Genomic DNA, 13923 nt, shown 5'->3' on the forward strand with positions numbered 1-13923 from the left:
TGAACTGTACATAGTACAGGAGCCAGGACCCAGGCAAAGGAGACAAACAAGGCTGCGGAGACCCAGCAGAATCGCTAGTGGCAGCACTCCTCCACTAAGGTAAGAGCCGCAGCTGCTCTTCAACCATAAATAGTTATATTTATTTACCTCCGGAGTCCTGTGCTGGCTGGCAGCCTGGCAATGCAGAGCAGCAGAAATCATAGGGAAAATGGTGCAGTGACTATTTTCCAGATAATTTGCACATGTACAATAAAGTCCCAGAGAACAAAGCACCATGTTCCCGGAGACCTGCATGTGCAGATTGGTCCTCACACCCCTACTCCACTGCTATTTAAAGTTGGTAAACTAAAATGTTCTAGGAAAGAGCACTGTATGATACTGGAGGTAGTGCAGCCTTAATAACACATTAATCATCTCTGATTATTATTATTATTTGTTATTATAAGCATATTTTATTAGGTGCCACAAATTATATGGCGCGAATGTGCATACACTACAGAACGGACATTGACGTTATACACAAAATGATAAAACATTCTCCCTCCAATAAGTCTAATTGGTTGTTCTTGGTGAAGAGGCAGAGTTGAACTTATGCCTGTTTGCATAGAGTATCTTGTCTATATTCACATGGGAATGCTTAGAAAACGAGCACCCGTAAATGTGGCTAATCAGCTGAGGCAATGATGTGCTGCTTTCAGTGAGGGAGGAATGTGCTGTTGTCAGTGAGGCAGGGATGTGCTGCTGTCAGTGAGGCAGGTATGTGCTGTTGTCAGTGAGGCAGGAATGTGCTGTTGTCAGTGAGGCAGGGATGTGCTGTTGTCAGTGAGGCGGGGATGTGCTTCTGTCAAGGAGGGAGAAATGTGCTGCTGCCAGTGAGGCAGGGATGTGCTGTTGTCAGTGAGGCAGGGATGTGCTGTTGTCAGTGAGGCAGGGATGTGCTGTTGTCAGTGAGGCAGGGATGTGCTGTTTTCAGTGATGCAGGGATGTGCTGCTGTCAGTGAGACAGGGATCTGCTGCTGTCAGTGATGTGCTGTAGTCAGTAAGGCAGGAATGTGCTGCTTTCAGTGAGGCAGGGATGTGCTGCTGTCAGTGAGGGAGGGATGTGCTGCTGTTAGTGAGGCAGTGATGTGCTGCTGCCAGTGAGGCAGTGATGTGCTGCTGCCAGTGAGGCAGGGATGTGCTGCTGTCAGTGAGGCAGGGATGTGCTGCTGTCAGTGAGGCAGGGATGTGCTGCTGTCAGAGAGGGAGGGATGTGCTGCTCTCAGAGAGGGAGGGGTGTGCTGCTGCCAGTTAGGCAGGGATGTGCTGCTGTCAATATCTATATCCCCACAGAATCCTCTTCTTCTAAGCTCCTCACCCTCACATCATCATTTGGTCTCTCCCAATGGACCCCCTAACCCTCCCATGGGAGTGGGCACTTGCTTGATCTGGTCTACACTCACCAGTGTGATATTTCTGATTACACCTCATTCAACCTTTCTGTCCATCACCTTCACTCTTTTAACTTATCCCTCTGTGCTTCTCCAACAAGCCATTTCCCTATTTAGTGATCATGACTCACCCTCACAGATCCACACCTCAACCCTGGCATTCCAAATACACCAGATACCTGCAAAAGTGAAATAATATTCTGAGGCAGGCTTCCTTCAGTTAAAATTTAAGCTCTCATCATACAGAGCTGCCCTTTCCCTCTCTAAAAAGTTTCAAGAACCCTGTCTCCTCTCAGTCCTCAAACCATCAGCATCTCTTTGCATATTTTAACTCCCTCCTCTGCCCTTGACTTTATCACCTACTTCACATCTAGAATTGACTCCATACTTCACCACAGCATATCCTTCCAGACCCTCAGCACCCCACTCCCTCCTTTCCCTGCCTACCCCTCCCCATCCATCTATATAACTGATTTATTTTTCCAATGTACCTGGAGATAAAGCCATGACCCTTATCCAGTCCCCCCCCAATCTCCTTCTGCCTCCTCTGCTTCCTCTTTTCTTCTTCCTGTTCCCATTTTGTCCACCTCTTCAATACCTCCCTCTCATCAGCCACTGTCCCTTCTGCATTCATACATGTTATTGTCTCACCATTCTTAAAATACTAGTCCTTGAGCTTAACACTATCTCCAACTACTGACCCATCTCTCTCCTCCCTTTTGCCTCCAACTTCTTCAGTGTATAGTCTACAACTGACTTTCCATCTTTCTTTCCGTCCACTCCCTGCTTGTCCCATTTCAATCTGGCTCCTGTCCTCTTCACTCCATTGAAATTGCCCTCATGAAAGTAAGCAATGACCTCCTTGCTGCCAAATCCAAGGGCCACTTCTCTCAGCTCCTTCTTCTGGATCTCTCTGCTGCTTTTGACACTGTGGACCATCCTCTCCTCCTGAAAATTCTTCACTCCACTACAGTCACTACATGATACTGCCCTTTTCTGGCTCTGCTCCCACCTCTCTGACCATTCCTTCTCTGTCTCCTATCATGACTCCACTTCCACTAACAGTATGTATCCCTCAAGGTTCTGTTCTTGAACCTCTATTATTCTCCTTCTACGCATTCTCTTTAGGTGATTTCATCAGCTCTTTTGACTTCCAGTATCATGCTGATAATACTCAGAACTACCTTTTCTCCCCTTACGTCTCCCCTTCTCTCCTCACTCGTATCCCAAACTGTCTCTCTGCTATCTCTTCTTGGTTGTCCCAGCACTTTCTTTAGCTCAGTCTTAGACATGTTAAGCTTATCATCTCCGGCATAACCTCACCTACCACAATTTCATTATCTATTGAAAGCACTACCATTTCCTCTATCCCCCAAGTGGAATTATCCTTGACTCATCCCTCACCTTCAAACCACACCTTTAACAGTCCTGCTGTTTCCATCCCAAAAATATTTCTAATATCAAACCCTTTCTCAGCCAGGATGCTACTAAGACCCATCCACTTATGTGTCATCTCCAGATTGGACTAATGTAACCTCCTATGTGGCCTCCTTAACTCCTACCTCTCTCCACTCCAATCTTTCCTTAATGTTGCTGTCTGGCCACTTTCCTCTCCAAAATACTAGATCTACCTCCCCTCTCCTACAAGCCCTACATTGAATCCCCTTCCCACTCAATTTAGGCTTCTCATAATCATTTACAAAGCCCTCCCCTAATCCTCTGCCATTTATATCACTGACATTATCTTTCTTCACAATCCCACCCATCCTCTTTGCGTCACAAATTAATATTGTCTCTCTTGCCAACTACTTCCTCCCACTTTCATGATTTTGCCCATGGTGCTCCCTACCTCTGGAATTCTCTCCCTCTCCCCATCTTCCCCTCCCTTTAGGAGTGTAAACTCTCATGATCAGGGCCCTCTTCCCTTATGTGCTTTTCCTTCCCTTACTTTTACTATCATCTACCCCATACTCCCTACAACAATACCTAACCCTTGGTTTCTGTCACTTTATTTGATTGTTATGACCATTTATGCAGAAATGTTTATAAACCATCTACTCGTCCAGCAATGTCTTGTACTGTAAGTCACTATTCTTTTATTTTGCTCATATGTTCATGTACCTTGAAGAATACTTGTGTGCCATATACTGTAGATAAAGGATAATAATAAGAAATGGGATATCTAACTTAAATTGACCAATGTTTAGTTTGTCTATTGTTCTGTTATATTTTGCACTTACGAGATATCTAACACTGAATTGCCAAAAGTGATGGGAGGGGTGCCTAGTATTGTGTAGAACCCCGTCTAGCCCAACAAAGTGCAGTAACTCAATTTGGCATCAATTCCACAAGTAAATGGAAGACCTCTGGAGAGATGTTGACCAAGCCATCTGGATAACTTTGCACAGCTCCCTGATATTTGTAGGTGAAGGCTCTTGTGTGCGAATGGCCCTATTCACCACATCCAATAAATGCTTGATTGGGTTCATTTGGGTCAATAATATTATATATACATATAATTATTTTATTTTTTTTAAACAGGGTCAAGGGTCAATATTTCCTTTGTCACGCAATACTTGTCGGAGTTGCCCAAATACTAGGATTTGCAGAGTCAGGTAATAAGAGCTTTGATTACTTGGACTTGCCTTAGGCTCATCAGACATCAGACAGGTGTGGTGAAAAGCCATGCTCACCAGCTGTTGAAGGATTTCACAAAGGTCATGCAACCTCCTTTTAAGCAATTGTTATTGTGGTTGCCATGTTTTCCTACTGCCCCTTCTGCTGGAGGACATTCTTTCATTTTCTTACTAACTCCAGTATTGCCATTAAATTTTGGAACATGGATGCTGAGATTGACATCTATTCAACCACAAGAGCCCTGATGTTGGGCAATAAGGCATGTCTCTCTCGCAGAATTTCAGTTTATCTCAAAGATGTGTGATGAGCTTGAAGTGAGGGCTCTGTGCAGCCCAGTCAAGCTCTTATATCCCACCAGTGCCATTTCTGGGGCCGGGCAAGCCGTGAGATCACATGGGGCATCGCAGCCACGGCAACTGCAAGTTAGTATTCCGTCTGGAATATTATTTAAAATGTCCCTACCAAAGTGGCCTTTTTTAAAGGTAATTTTCTCTATTTTGAACTAGGGGAGGCGAGAACAGTGTGATGTGCTCCCCTAGAGACCTGCACCTGTGGCAGCAGTCATGGCGGGGGCCGGGGGATCCCCTCACAACAAGTAGAACCCCTTGACAATGAGCAGAACCCCTTGACAATGAGCAGGTACTGTGGCAGCCTGTACTACAGTAGGGGCATAAATATGGTGACAGGGGCATGTGGGGGCAAGATATGGTGTCAGGGGCATTACAGTGTGGGCATAATATGGTGACAGGGTCATAACTGTGGGTTCTTGATATGGTGACAGGGCATTACTATGTGGGGCATAACATGTTGTCAGGGGCATTACTGTGTGGGGCATAATATGGTGTTGGTCATTACTGTGTGGGGCATAATATGGTGTCAGGGGCATTACTGTGGTGGCCACTGTGGCTTAATATGGTGTAAGGGACTCTAAGTGGGTAAATTTACTAAGATGAGAGTTCTGTTTAAGATGGGATGTTGCCCATAGCAACCATTCAGATTTTACTTCTCATTTATCTAGCACCTTCTAAAAGATAATACCTGAAATCTGATTGGTTGCTATAGGCAACATCCCATCTTAAATAGAACTCCCATCTTAGTAAATTTACCCCTATATCGGTGAGAAGGAGCCTTTTCCTGCAAGGCCACACCCACTGCATTTTTTTTGTGTTGGAGACACTGGGAGCCAAATTGTCTAGAAACGGCCTTGCATACCACAATCAGCAAACTATTTTTATGGACATTGTTGTGGGCATGTGGGCATTATTAAGCAGAAACAGGAAAAGGCCCACCTCAAACTTGGAAGTAAACAGTTCCCTATCTTGGATACCTCCTTTCCACCTCAAATTCAGTGCTTAAATAACAGAGGTACTAATAAACCAAGCAAACAACAGAAGACAGCTACGGGAAATTACAATTCCTTTTGATAAAACATCAATAAACTCTACCCTAGCTGGAAAAAGTATTAATGTAACTGGTGAGTGTTTCAGTTGCCAGGCACATAGCTACAGTCATTTATATTTGATTGACCTGCTCTCACAGCTGGCTTGGACCTCACTTTGACTTAGAACCTGACAGTGTATATCACCCTAAATTTATGTGGCTGTAGTGACCTCTGGAATCCTGATTCAAACACTTCTAAAAACTTGGGTCCTGCGGCTGTCATTGCTTTCAAAACATCCCCACAGTTACTATACTTCTATGCACAACATAATATTTAACATATATATATATATATATATATATATTTAGTGATGTGCACCGGACATTTTTCGGGTTTTGTGTTTTGGTTTTGGATTCGGTTCCGCGGCCGTGTTTTGGATTCGGACGCGTTTTGGCAAAACCTCACCGAAATTTTTTTATCGGATTCGGGTGTGTTTTGGATTCGGGTGTTTTTTACAAAAAACCCTAAAAAACAGCTTAAATCATAGAATTTGGGGGTCATTTTGATCCCATAGTATTATTAACCTCAATTACCATAATTTCCACTCATTTCCAGTCTATTCTGAACACCTCACAATATTATTTTTAGTCCTAAAATTTGCACCGAGGTCGCTGGATGGCTAAGCTAAGCGACACAAGTGGCCGACACAAACACCTGGCCCATCTAGGAGTGGCACTGCAGTGTCAGGCAGGATGGCACTTCAAAAAAATAGTCCCCAAACAGCACATGATGCAAAGAAAAAAAGAGGTGCACCAAGGTCGCTGTGTGACTAAGCTAAGCGACACAAGTGGCCGGCACAAACACCTGGCCCATCTAGGAGTGGCACTGCAGTGTCAGACAGGATGGCACTTCAAAAAAATTGTCCCCAAACAGCACATGATGCAAAGAAAAAAAGAGGCGCACCAAGGTCGCTGTGTGACTAAGCTAAGCGACACAAGTGGCCGACACAAACACCTGGCCCATCTAGGAGTGGCACTGCAGTGTCAGACAGGATGGCACTTCAAAAAAATTGTCCCCAAACAGCACATGATGCAAAGAAAGAAAGAGGCGCACCAAGGTCGCTGTGTGACTAAGCTAAGCGGCCTTCCGTACCGCACTGCTATATATACTGGCGGTCACTGTGTCAGCAAACTGCAAAACTGAAATGCACCACAGGTATAGAATGTAGATGGATAGTATACTTCATGATGACACAGAGGTAGGTACAGCAGTGGCCTTCCGTACCGTACTGCTATATATACTGGTGGTCACTGTGTCAGCAAACTGCAAAACTAAAATGCACCACAGGTATAGAATGTAGATGGATAGTATACTTAATGACGACACAGAGGTAGATACAGCAGTGGCCTTCCGTACCGTACTTCTATGTATACTGGTGGTCACTGTGTCAGCAAACTGCAAAACTAAAATGCACCACAGGTATAGAATGTAGATGGATAGTATACTTAATGACGACACAGAGGTAGGTACAGCAGTGGCCTTCCGTACCGTACTGCTATATATACTGGTGGTCACTGTGTCAGCAAACTGCAAAACTAAAATGCACCACAGGTATAGAATGTAGATGGATAGTATACTTAATGACGACACAGAGGTAGGTACAGCAGTGGCCTTCCGTACCGTACTGCTATATATACTGGTGGTCACTGAGTCAGCAAACTGCAAAACTAAAATGCACCACAGGTATAGAATGTAGATGGATAGTATACTTAATGACGACTCAGAGGTAGGTACAGCAGTGGCCTTCCGTACCGTACTGCTATATATAGTATACTGGTGGTCACTGTGTCAGCAAACTGCAAAACTAAAATGCACCACAGGTATAGAATGTAGATGGATAGTATACTTAATGACGACACAGAGGTAGGTACAGCAGTGGCCTTCCGTACCGTACTGCTATATATAGTATACTGGTGGTCACTGTGTCAGCAAACTGCAAAACTAAAATGCACCACAGGTATAGAATGTAGATGGATAGTATACTTAATGACGACACAGAGGTAGGTACAGCAGTGGCCTTCCGTACCGTACTGCTATATATACTGGTGGTCACTGTGTCAGCAAACTGCACAACTGAAATGCACCACAGGTATAGAATCTAGATGGATAGTATACTTAATGACAACACAGAGGTAGGTACAGCAGTGGCCTACTGTACCGTAATGCTATATATTATATACTGGTGGTCACTGGTCAGCAAAACTCTGCACTGTACTCCTCCTATATAATATTATACTGGTGGTCCCCAGTCCCCACAATAAAGCAGCACACTGAGCACAGATATGGAGTGTTTTTCAGGCAGACAACGTATACTGGTGGTCACTGTCAGCAAAACTCTGCACTGTACTCCTGCTATATAATACAGCTGCTCCCCAGTCCCCACAATTAAGCAGTGTGAGCACAGATATATGCAGCACACTGAGCACAGATAAGGAGCGTTTTTTTCAGGCAGAGAACGGATAAAACTGGTGGTCACTGATCAGCAAAACTCTGCACTGTACTCCTTCTATATTATACAGCTGCTCCCCAGTCCTCCACAATTAAGCAATAAAGCACAATCAAGTTCAACAATAACGGAGAGGACGACAGCCACGTCCTCTCCCTAACATTTCCAATGCACGAGTGAAAATGGCGGCGACGCGCGGCTGCTTATATAGAATCCGAATCTCGCGAGAATCCGACAGCGGGATGATGACGTTCGGGCGTGCTCGGGTTAACCGAGCCATACGGGAGAATCCGAGTATGGCTCGTATCCCGTGTAAAAAGGGTGAAGTTCGGGGGGGTTCGGTATCCGAGAAACCGAACCCGCTCATCACATATATATATATATATATATATAAAAAATAGGAGTGAAGCGCCACGTGTGAGGGAAAACAACACCTGAAATTAAATATATTTATATGTAAAAAAACACACTCCCTTGTAAGTAATAGGGTGTCAGCCTTCCCCTAAACAATTTTACAGCATTGGTAAGATGCTGTATAAAATTGAGATGAGTATGGATAGATAGGGGTACTGGCGACCAGCTGGTGTTTTTATATACCAAAATATTTAGCGGACTTGAGTATCATATATAAAGGACTGGATTGAGAAAAAACTCCTTTTTATGTAAAAGAGAAATAACAATTTATTTTATCAATAATAAAAAATATATATTTTACACTTGCTTTCTAAAAGATACATATAAAACCGATTCCTCTACAAATATAAAAAATGTATTAAAACGGATTATATAGTAAAAAGCAGTTGTATAAAATATTTTAAGACATAAAATGGAAAGACATAAAAAAAATTTTTTTGGGATTAGTAGTTATTGATGAAGTCAGATAGACGAAACGCGTTGGGATCTCCTGTATGACCCTCCACCCTAAGTTAAGCTGTTTTTCAATAACTACTAATCCAAAAAAAATTTTTTTTATGTCTTTCCATTTTATGTCTTAAAATATTTTTATACAACTGCTTTTTACTATATAATCCGTTTTAATACATTTTTTATATTTGTAGAGGAATCGGTTTTATATGTATCTTTTAGAAAGCAAGTGTAAAATATATATTTTTTATTATTGATAAAATAAATTGTTATTTCTCTTTTACATAAAAAGGAGTTTTTTCTCAATCCAGTCCTTTATATATGATACTCAAGTCCGCTAAATATTTTGGTATATAAAAACACCAGCTGGTCGCCAGTACCCCTATCTATCCATACTCATATATATATATATACATATATATATATATATATATATTAGAGATGAGCGGGTTCGATTCCTCGGAATCCGAACCCCCCCGAACTTCACCCATTTTTCACGGGTCCAAGGCAGACTCGGATCCTCCCGCCTTACTCGGTTAACCCGAGCGCGCCCGAACGTCATCATCCCGCTGTCGGATTCTCGCGAGATTCTTATTCTATATAAGGAGCCGCGCGTCGCCGCCTTTTCACTCGTGCATTGGAGATGATAGGGAGTGGACGTGTGCAGCGTTCTCTCAGTTGTGTTCAGTGTGCTGCAAATATCTGTGCTCAGTATGCTGCAAATATATGTGCTCAGTGTGCTTGCAAATATCTGTGCTCAGTGTGCTGAAAATATCTACGTTCTCTGCCTGAAAAACGCTCCATATCTGTGCTCAGTGTGCTGCAAATATCTGTGCTCAGTGTGCTTTATTGTGGGGACTGGGGACCACCAGTATTATATAGTAGGAGGACAGTGCAGAGTTTTGCTGACCAGTGACCACCAGTATTATACGTTCTCTGCTTGAAAAATGCTCCATATCTGTGCTGCATTGTAGTTGATAAAGCCTAATATTTATCTTATTTAAAACACTCTAAAAGGTTAAAGAACACTGGCCCTCATTCCGAGTTGATCGGTCGCAAGGCGAATTTAGCAGAGTTACACACGCTAAGCCTACGCCTGCTGGGAGTGTATCTTAGCTTCTTAAAATTGCGACCGATGTATTCGCAATATTGCGATTACAAACTACTTTGCAGTTTCTGAGTAACTTCAACCTTACTCTGCCTGTGCGATCAGTTCAGTGCTTGTCGTTCCTGGTTTGACGTCACAAACACACCCAGCGTTCGCTCAGACACTCCCCCGTTTCTCCAGCCACTCCTGCGTTTTTTCCGGAAACGGTAGCGTTTTCATCCACACGCCCATAAAACGCCGTGTTTCCGCCCAGTAATACCCATTTCCTGTCAATCACATTACGATCGCCGGAGCGATGAAAAAGCCGTGAGTAAAAATACTATCTTCATTGTTAAATTACTTGGCGCAGTTGCAGTGCGAATATTGCGCATGCGTACTAAGCGGATTTTCATTGCGATGCGATGAAAAATACCGAGCGAACGACTCGGAATGAGGGCCACAGTACGCAATTGGCGCACGAGGTACCGTAAGGGTACGCTCTTAGCGTAGCGGACGCTGTATCGGGAGCGAGCCGCTCGAGCGACACAAACGCTCGCGAGAATACGCTGTTGGTATCGGGCACACTATAGGTGAGCGACTACCGTAATGCTACGCTATCAGCGTAGCGGACGCTCGAGACCACGAGGAGATCACGAGCGGCGCAGACGCTCACAATATAACAGTCAGTAGACCTTGAATGTAACACACAGAAAGGATATTCTTACACTGTAGACCTTGTATTGAAACACTGTAGCTATATAACGCTGCTTAACCTTGTTTACACTAAAGCTGTTTGAGCGATAGAGACGCTCCTATTACCCTCTGCAATATAATGAACACACAATACCGGTCTAAGGGTCTAACGCCTTTTAAGGAAATGAATGAACGTTCAAAAAAGAATAATACAATACAAGTTATACACTACCAAAATAACATAGAATATCTAACCAAGTAACTACACATAAAATACAATAAAGATACAATTACTTTTAAAGGGGGAAAGGGGAGAGAGAGAGAAAACGAGAGAGAATGGCTTATAACAATAAAGACAATATGATTGCAGAGAAACTTACGCACAAAGGGAAACAATCGCATGCGCCTTCTGGATATCCAGCTCCCGATTATCAGCAATGAGAACCGTCGAAGAGAATAGAGAGCTGGCCCAGATCGGCTTGTCCTTTTATACACTACACACAATACAGTACAATGGTCCCTATATTCTTATTGTTCATTGGACACAGGAATTCGTCTTCGCATTATAACAAAAGGTCATAGGTTGATTCATACAGGTGGGCTGTGACTATTTCCAACTGCTCAGGTGGGTGGGAAACTAAGTTTCCCGCCGCATGGATAATAAAGTGCAAATACAGTAAAAGTCCATAAACTTCTTATGTCCATAACTATTCGCACGAGCGAGTTATCCGCTTCAAACCAACACCGGAATATTGCTAATTAAATACTCTTCCGATGGATACTAAACACCACTGTATAACCCCTGTCTGACCCTTCGTATCAAACAAAGAGGGATCTCTTTGTCTATGAACATGCTACATTAACTAAACTTTCAGATTCTATCAAAGGGACCATAATCTACAAAATACATTATATGGTTAAAATATGTTACGATTGAGTCGCACGCTGGACGCATACAAACTCTACCGTAAATGCGCATACCGTGCGCCTGCGGGTGCACGCAACAGCGAGTATGCGCACGCACGGGAGAGCTCATGCACATGCAGCGGGGACACGCATGAGGTGCAAATATGGCAGTGTGTAGCGTGATATTTTTCTGACTTTGACAGTCCACCCTTTGGCAGTCACCAATAACTGCCACCTTCTAAAACATTTCAAAAAGAGAAAAATATATGTCATGTATAATACATTTCTATGATTGGGTAGGGGAGGAGAGGAGAAGGTAGGAAAAGGGTATGACCTAGTGAGATAGCAGAAGCATGTGTGTATGAATCCATGTTTGGGGGGTCATGTATCATCGTGCCGTACGTGTTTTAAAATCAAGCTTCGAGGTATTGCGAAGTATACATTTGAATTCCTTCTTATCCCGTATTAAGGGTCTGTGGATGGGCTGTCAAACTTTACCGAGCTCTTTTCGGCTTTTGGTTGCAACAAAATGGGGGAGCACATTTTAGTTGATGATACATGAATGGGGGAATATGTGAGTGCTGATATCTGTGCCTGTATTCCCTATCGACTATGTGTGTCATTACCTGAAGGTTGCAGAGATGAAGATAAGAAACAATTATGGTAAATGCAGTGATATTCTATGTGAGGTTAATATACATTTGTTGATTGAAGTCTTGTCTGATGTACATGTTGACTGTAGTCTCTTTGTGCTTTTGCCAATAAACGCAAGCAAAGCTTTATCAATGTCCATAGACTTACAAAAAGTGTTGGGCTAGCGTAAAATTAAAAGTACTAGGGATATGGGGGTCTATGGCATAGTCCATCAGTTGTCTGTGTACAAGGTTGTCAGACTTCTTCTTTAGTCCATCTGTTGTCTGTATACAAGGCTGTCAAAATGCTCTTCCAAGCGGGTCTTTTTACCTTGGAGAAAAACAAAGGAGAAACGGGTGAAAGAAACGGACCGTAGAATCACATTTTCATCACATCATTGTCTCTATCGTTGGGTCATAAATCAAATCAGTCGTTGTTATTACAGTATCTTCACTCCTTAAACTCATCACTCGGGCGCTACGTTTACACTTTGTTAAAACCCGAATGCATCTAAATATTAGACCGACCAATATGATGACACCCAGAATACACAAAAGGAATTTCCCTACATCCATGATAATTCCTTGGGTCCATTCTCCTAAACCAGAGAACCAATTTCGCGGGTTCAACCATGACACCCAACTGGTCAGCTCATTACCCACAGCGGCAAGGGTGAGATTGTGTTTTCTTCGGAACTCCCATTTTAATTGCAAAATGTCGTCCATCTTTTGGTCTATGACCTCGACCGGGTCCTCGGTGCTGTTTGTAATATATGTGCAGCATTTTATTCCATACTGAGTCGCTATGGTAACACAATACCCACCCGTCACAGCTGTGAGATAATTGAGAATCATCCTATGCTGAACCAGTTCTGTTTTATAAGCTTGGAGCTCCCTTCCAGTATACCTGAATGTGTCATCATACATTTCAGTGATATTGTCTAATAAATTTGCAAGCGCAGATATATATTTATAATTTATCACTCCTCTGGCGGTACGAGTGATATCTAACGTGATTAGGAATTGAATCCCGGTGGATTCACTGATCAGGTCAGAGGCCGGATGCTCTGTTCTCTCTATCAGGTGCCGTTTAACGATGTGCTCGTAATGAGTGTGAGTATAAGGAGCTTGGGCACTGCGGTGAATATCTTTCATTTTAGTATGTGATACAGTCATTACTTCAGGCAGTACTTTTCCAATATAACATAACCCTTTTGAGTTTGGGGCAAGCCACTTATACGCCTTCCTCCCGCATATGAAATATGCATCATCGGGGAGAACATATGGGACTGAGTAGGACATTACCATATTACACATTTTCCATATGAAATCTCCTAACCCTAATTCTCCCATCTGTTTAGTACACGTATCAGTTTGTACGATATGTGCACAGTATCCTGGTGATACCTCTCCAACTCTCATGGTCCTACTTCCTAGGGTATACCTATATCGGAAATATTTTCCACTACCGGCTATGTGGCGTATGAGTTCTGTATCTGTTGGCATTCTATCGGCTCTGTATGAAAAGGTCATGGTTTGGTTATTCCATGACACTTCCCAATTTCCCGGCTTTCGGGGATTGGAAATGTTAAAACATACTAGGTATCTATCCACATGATATTGGTGGAGCTTCAAACTAGCAGGACTGGAGATATTAAACCTCCTGTCCACCGGCCTCCCACCACTTAGCTCAAGTACCTCCCCTATAGTTAAAGGGAAGGGCACTAATCCTGATTTGCTATGGCCTTGAGGTACTTGAGAGCATACCCAACAGTCTGTTTGGTTTA

This window comes from Pseudophryne corroboree, chromosome 3, assembly GCF_028390025.1.
Source record: "Pseudophryne corroboree isolate aPseCor3 chromosome 3, aPseCor3.hap2, whole genome shotgun sequence".
Lineage (NCBI taxonomy): Eukaryota > Metazoa > Chordata > Amphibia > Anura > Myobatrachidae > Pseudophryne > Pseudophryne corroboree.